Here is an 8,148-nt window from a genome sequence, read left to right on the forward strand (position 1 = left end):
TAAATCGTGGCTTTATATAATAACATCCTTCACCAATATAGAGGTTTGTTAAATAATGACAATACAGTACCCCAGTTCACACACAAGCTCCTCTCTCCAGCTGAGGAATAAAAGACAGATTAGAATAGAATACACATTAAGTATTATCACAGAAATACAAAACAATCCCACATTCTTACTAAGATGGTTGCTAGGTGTCCTACTTGCATTTGTACAGAACTTCTGTTTGTATGTAACTGGTGCTACTGTATATGCACCATCAGTAAAAATCCAAAAGGTTCCAAATGTGTCCATTAGGAGTTATTTGATGTTTCAGTTTGACCAAAACTTGACTGCAGTGAAAGAAAAGCTGACATCGGGCAGGGCTCCCATATGGTAATTCATCCTGCCAAATTCACATACTGTACTTGTAGTTAGCTGTACTTTGTGTGTGCATTTATTTTATTTATTCTTATTAGCTTTTTTTTAGAGTGGCTTTTGGCAAAATAGTGTGTTTGGGGGGGGGGGTGGGGGGGGGGGTTGGGGGGTTATGGTGACTGCAGGTTCCAATTTGAATTTAAACCTGCCCAATGTTTGAACTTTTCCAGAAACCTGCTAATTGTTCTGAAATTATGCATCTCTCCAAAGGACTACATTCTAGTTGTAAAGCTATATGAAGCAGGATGTGTTGCTGCTTACAGTGGTAATCCAGAGCGGTATCTTCCGGGAGGTTGAAGCGCTTGGGGGGCCACTGGCATATTTTGTTTAGTTTCTGGAATGTTGTGCTGCAAGGTAATAATGATAAAAGGGCAATATGTGAACGAGCGAGATTCATTGTTTTTTGAGGAAATAATTGTTGCAGTTAACTGAAAGGTTTTGAGAGCAGGGCTTGAGCATCTGTGACAAGAGTTTCATCACTAAGCAGTAAGCAGTGGTTTCTAGATCAGATGACATCATGAATTGGTGTCATGTTTAATAACATATCTAATAACAGAATGGCTGACCTCCACTGAAAGCAATGTGTCTGGTTTTTGTGTAGTATACTGTATACAAAAACACAAGGATCGACAGTTCCAAAACCAAATGAATTGCTTTGAAAATAAAATTAATAAATGCATATAAAATGACGACCCTGGGAATAGCATATTGTGTGCGATAAAGGTATAATCACATCAGCAGATATTTGGGTAGGTCTTTCATGACTCTCCAGTTTGAAAGTCGAAGTGGGGGTTTGTGATAGGTCTAGAGTCAAAGCGAGGGCTAGATACAGTGTGCACTTTCCCCCAATAATTGTGTAGGTGTGTGGATGGCTTTGTAATGAAATTGTGGATGCACTGCATTAGTTTGATGGTGTTACCAAACAGAGATCTACTAATTCATCTGAAAAGGAAGAAAAACTACTAGATTTTCACACGCTAACCAGAAAAAAAGTTTTGCTGCAACTTATATTTCAAGTTGTTATTTTCTGTACTTATTAATATAGTAAAAAAAAAAAACAGATACAAGTTTAAGATCACCTCAATTTGGCAACTAATTTAGTTTTTATTTTAGTAGCTTAACAGTGGATTAAAAAAGAGCAAATCAGTTTCCATTCAGTTAATTCACTGCAAGTAACAAATGAACCACATGTCCTTAAATTGAAACACCTAATTTTAAAACAAAATGCAGTGTACATGCCTATAGTATACTCAGTGATTCAAGTCAAACTGTCTCCTTCACAGGTACACAACAGTACTAAGTATCAGGAAAAAATATAAACACAGTTTACAGGTAGTTTGTTCAAGGGATCATACTTACACACATATACTATAGACCTTTTTATTATTGTGGAACTTATGTAAGAAAGCCACATCTCAATGTTGTCAGAAATGGTTAATGTACTTAGCTACAGCTTACTTCCCCCATTAGAAAAAGAAAACAAAACAAACAAACAAAAAAGAAAATAAATTGGCAGAAGGAGTAGGTTATTTTGGGAAAAACAGAAAGCAACACACTGCAGCAGAAGAGTCAAAGCGATCAGTGATATTGCAGTAAACGTCTTACAGAAAGCAGAGCTATCGAAAGGAAAAAAACCATTCTACAGAATTGTATCAATTACATGCAAATTTAATTAAAATCTGGAATCACTATCAGAGAAGGTTCATGCAGCAGTAGAAGTAAGTTATATTTCATCGGTTTATTATTATTATTATTATTATTATATTATTATTATTATTTTATTATTATTATTATGACTGTTAGCCAAATGGTTTTGAAAGTTCAAACAATTCAAAAGTTTTGAAGTTATTTCAAAAATTTTTATATCCATAGGTCCATATAATGTTAACTGTAAAAAAAAAAAAAAAAAAAAAAAAAAAAAAAGCAGCACAAATGATAAACTTTTAAACACATACAACATTTAAAAAATCAGAACTGTAAAATGTTCACTGGTTTTGCACAGCCTGAATTATTAAAATTAGTGGGGATGTTTTGGACTTTGCCAGACAAGCATCAAGAAAGTATATAAAAATGCAAAATCTGCTGCTTTCAAAAGTATTATTTTGAATATAACAATATAATTGCATTACCTATTAATGGTACAGAATTCTCTGAAAATGTACAGATTTATTTTATTTTTTTTTAATTTACAGCATGTGGAGATAACTATGTACATTAGGGTAAAGAGGAAAGCACATATTTTATGACTGAGTATACTGCAACTGTCTCTTAAAATGTACATTTTTATTTATGTATTTTAATTTAGAGCAAATTGAAATTCATAAATTAATCATACATAAGTAAGTCAAATCAATTGGTTATAGCGCTATGAAAGGTTGGAAATGCTGCTGAAAATCTGAGCCTATGGTCAAAATACACAGAAAATAAATTCATTTCTATTGTATGTATTTATTTTACATTAAAAACACTGTAGTCAGTACGAGATTATATGCACTGTATATGCTAGTAACTTTCTAAATTAAAAAAAATGCATAAAAGAATCAGAATACTTGATTTGTTGTAGTAACGATTACATTTTATGAAATGTTCGTTGTGGTTTTCAATATACAAACTCTTACAAAGTGGTAATACAGCAGATACATCTCATTATTAGACATGTGTCAATATTTCAACAGCTTTTTATGTCATCCTTCATCAAACATCCACACATCCTCTTTTCCTTCTAAATTAAACAATTATAATGTGCATGTTGTCTTTTACAGCACTTCCCTATAATACTCCCTTGAACTCTTAAATTATAACTTCCTTCTGAACTACTTTAGTTAGCAAATAGATTTTGTATTAACAATACAATGGCTATGCAGCTCATTATTTAGTATATGCAGTATACAATCCTAAATAAATTATTGTATTGTATTATTGTAGCAAAAAGAAAGATACCAGGATACCTACACTCTGAAGGTATGCCACGGGGGTCTGTTAAGATTATTTAAATCTAAATACTGCCTTGCTTGACATTGGAAAAGAATAGGAATTTAAGAACATAAATCTTAAATGGATTTCAGCCTTTAAAAGTTAGTAAAATTACAAGTTTGCTCCTATTAAAATGGTCGCAGCATTTAAAGCCACCATTATATATCAATTGAACAGATCTCACAATGAATAAAGAAAGAACAGCATAATGCATTTTCACAAATCTATTTCACACGCACACACACACACATATATAGTTAGATATATAGATAGATACACACACACACACACACACACACACACACACACACACACACACACACACACACACACACACACACACACACAGTCACAGTCACAGACTAAAGTATTTGGGCAGATAACAAAATAGAGAAAAAAAAACACAAAGAAAGTGATTTCTATAATTTCTAATTGTTATATTGAAATATTTAAATTAAAGTAGCGCTTCAGTTTTATATTAAAACAAAAAATTGTTACATAACATGCATAAGAAGCAGCTCACAGCCTTTTTTTGTATTTTGAAACCAATTCCTGGCATTTTTCCAGAGATATGCTTAGGGTCATTATCCTGCTGGAATACAAACTTCCATCCAATAAGCCTTCTAGCGATGGGTAACAAATGAGAGTGCAAAGTTTATTGATATTTTGCAGCATTCATTGATCCTTCTACAATACAAAGGTCACCAGTGCTTGAGAAAGAAAAACAAGCCCATACTATCATACAACCTTCAACATGTATAACACTGGGCATGACAAACATTTTCTTTAAATTCTTCTCCTCTCTTCCTCCAAACATATTGTTGCTTTAATGGTGAAAAAAAGTTCTAAAATTCAGTTGAAAAAAACATCAGAATTCTTCAAGTATTCAATGGAAAACTCCAATCACTTTATTTTGGATATAGTTTTTAACAAAGGTTTGCACCTTGATTTTCGCGCATGGACATTCATCTTGTTAAGGTATCACTGAATTGTTTGCTAGTGAATTTTTTGTGTCAAGTCTTTTTTGCCAGGGTGCTCAAATAACTCTTCCAGATTTTTCAGAAATCTTTCTTGGTCTTCCACACCTGGAGCTAGTTGCAGTAGTTCCTGTTCTCCTGTGTTTGTTGATAACTATCAATAAAGCCGAGTCATTTGGTTGTATCACTGCAATTCTGAGATGGTTGCTGTACTCTTAGTTTTAACCATTTATGTTGCTTTTTTGAATCACAAATTTCCAATATATTTTTCAGCAGTTGATTATCTACTTATTTATTCTATAATTATCATCAGGTGCTGGTTTTCCATCATGATAATTGTCAATAATTAGCAATGAATGGGTTTCATACGAAATATGTTGATTGCCCAAATACTTTCGTCAAAGTATGAAATTAGTGTTGCACGTTATTTTTCGTTTTATGCATGTTATGTAAACATTTGCTGTTTTATCATGAAGCTGAATTTCTAATGTATATCTTTCAATAGATCAATTAGTAATTACAGAAGTTACTTTGTGTTTTTTCTCATTTTTTTACTGCCCAAATACTTTTGTCTGTGGCCTTGAAATGAGGTATAACTGCAGTGTACAAAAATAATGCAACAATAAATAAATAAATCTCATATTTTGCAGATACAGTGCTGAAAAGCTTAAAATATTTTTTTCTTGGGTGAGCGTTTTCTTAAAACCCATGGCTAACCCAGATGTCGTCGGAGTCTTTGATTTTCACTGCGGGGTGGCTGTTATTAAATGTTTTACTCTTTAGCTACAGTGGATGTGTAATCGCCTTGCTATCGTCTGTGATAAATCACCATGCTGTGCCACCCAAGGAGCAGATTAGAAGTGAATAAATCTGTACTGTCTTTTTGATAATCATGCAATTAACTCCTTGCCACATTACTGTGCCAAAAGAATAAACAGATGCTTTTGTTACTATTATTATTAGTAGTATTGTCTCCCACAAAAAGTAAATTGTCCTTTGTAAAATTCCATTAATGGATAAGTCCAGGCAGCTCCATTTTTTATTATTAAAGCAGTAAAACAGCAACTTTCTCTTTTTTGCACATGCTTCCTTTTTTTGCCCATTACATGAATGGTATCTTAATTACACTTAGTTACACTGTAATAACACAGTAATTACACACACTAGTGTGTAGTTACAATGCCACTGCATGTGCAGTTGCAGAATTGACATTTTTGGCAGTTGCTGATGCTTTGTTTTTTAAAGGAAATGTAACTGCATTGTACAAAAAATTAAAAAAAAAATGTAAAATGTAGTTTTTTTTAAGTACACAAATGGCTCTATTTAGCAAATATGTGCGCAGGCAAAAATGTGATTTTAAAGTCGAGTTTCATGCATGGGCTAACGCATGTCAAATAGTGAATCATGCGCCCAGCCAGTCAAGGCACAGTGGGGGGAGTAAGGTTACAACCAATAAGGATTCAACATTTCTTTTAAGAGCACTGGTGCATCTGTAATAGCGAACGGGTGGCATTTTGAACAAAAAAAAAGGAGGAGACAAAGCGCAAAGTTCAACATCCATTACGGAGAGCTATGTTGTGTAAAACACAACCAGCCAGGATGATATTGCTAACCTTCTGAGAGGTGTACTGTAGTGTTCCACCACAGATATCCAAACATTGGAATCACATTGTAAGGATTCTAAATGTTTGTTCAATTACAGTACATGCACATTTAAAGGTACGGTTATACTTCTGTTAGGCAGGGGCCGTGGGGTTGAGCAGCAGTGTCAGTGCCACCGCTTCAGTGGATACCTGAACACCAGGGCCGCATTCAATAGGCAGAGCGCTGTGCCGTGGCGCAACATGACATAAATGAGCTCTTACTGAACAGAGTGTTACAAAGAGAGATCTTTCAAGATGTCGGAAAACACAACACTAGCATTGGTTTTGGATGAATTTGTGAAAGATTGTGAAGATCTGTTGTTTAATGCCTCTATTCAACTTGCATCGAGAGCCAACACCATGGCTTTAGTGACAGTGAATTCGAACACATGCGAGAGTCCTATACGGATTGAAAACTACGTTAAGAGCATTGTTCCTCAGTCCTGTGATTGTTGTGTATTGCATGTTTTATTTACAGGTGGTTACAGTTCAATTTACACTTGCAATTAAGTTGTTTTTATTATATGTGAGTATTGTTCTACAGCAAAATAAAATAAAAACTCTAGAACAGTTTATTTTTTCAACAATTATTCAACCCAGTAACCCTATTAATACAGCAAAAAAAAAAAAAAAACTTTCCAAAAAAGCAGTTAGTTTCTTTGTTTTGCAACCTTCTGCATTTCCATGAGTTCCTGCATCTGCTGTTTGTGTTCCTCTGCAAAGTCTTACAATTGAAGTACTACTGTTTATTTTTTTCTCTCCAATATGATTTAAGTCTTATAGTACACAGATCATTTTGTTTATAACGTACTCTTAGATAGAAAGGTAACACTGCAAAAGTACCTACAGTGGCTCCCAAAAGTATTCACCCCCCTTGGACCTTTTCTACATTTTATTGTGTTACAACATGGAATCAAAATGGATTTAATTATACGTTTTTGCCACTGTTCAACACAAAAAAAGTCCATAATGTCAAAGTGAGAAATAAAATCTACACATTTTTCTAAATTATTTACAAATACAAAACAGAACATCATTGATTGCATAAGTATTCACCCCCTTGAGTCCATTTTGGTAGAGGTACCTTTGGCAGCAATTAGAGCCATGAGTCTACTTGGACATCTGGACACTGCAATTTTTGCCCGTTCTTCTTTGCAAAATTGCTCAAGCTCTGTCAAGTTTTGATGGGGACCTTTGGTGAACAGCAATTTTCAACCATTTCCACATATTCTCAATTGGATTGAGGTCCAGGCTTTGACTGGGCCACTCCAGGACATTGACCTTTTTGTTTTTAAGCCACTCCAGTGTGGCTTTGGCTGTATGTTTGGGGTCATTGTCCGGCTGGAAGATGAATCTTCTCCCAAGTCCCAGGTCTCTTGCAGACTTCAGCAGGTTTTTCTCCAGGATTTCTCTGGATTTGCTGCATCCATTTTGCCCTCTATCTTCACAAGCTGTCCAGGCCCTGATGCAGAGAAGCATCCCCATAGCATGATGCTGCCACCACCATTGGTGTTTTCAGGATGATGTGTGGTGTTAGGCTTGCGCCAAACATAGCGCTTAGCATTGAGGCCAAAAAGCTCTATTTTGGTCTCATCAGACCATAGAATCTTCTTCCACTTGGTCTCAGAGTCTCCCACATGCCTTCTGGCAAACTCTAGCCAAGACTTGATGTGAGTTCTTTTCAACAATGGCTTTCTTTTTGCCACTCTCCCATAAAGGCAGTTTTATGAAGCACCCAGGCTATTGTTGCCCTATGCACAGTGTCTCCCAGCTCAGCCATGGAAGACTGTATCTCTTTTAGAGTTGCCATAGGCCTCTTGGTGGCCTCCCTGACTAGTGCCCTTCTCACCCGGATACTCAGTTTTTGAGGATGGCCTGTTCTAGACAGATTCACAGTTGTGTCATATTCTCTCCATTTCTTAATAATGGACTTTACTGTGCTCCAGAGGATATTCAGTGTTTTGGAAATGTTCTTATATCCTACCCCTGACTGGTGCTTTTGAAGAACCTTATTCCAGATTTGCTTTGAATGTTCCTTCGTCTTCATGATGTAGTTTTTGTTAGGAAATGTACTAACCAACTGTGGGACCTCCCAGAGACAGGTGTATTTAACCTGAAATCATGTGAAACACCTTAAT

Source organism: Polyodon spathula, chromosome 2, assembly GCF_017654505.1.
Source record: "Polyodon spathula isolate WHYD16114869_AA chromosome 2, ASM1765450v1, whole genome shotgun sequence".
In the NCBI taxonomy this organism is placed as follows: Eukaryota; Metazoa; Chordata; class Actinopteri; order Acipenseriformes; family Polyodontidae; genus Polyodon; species Polyodon spathula.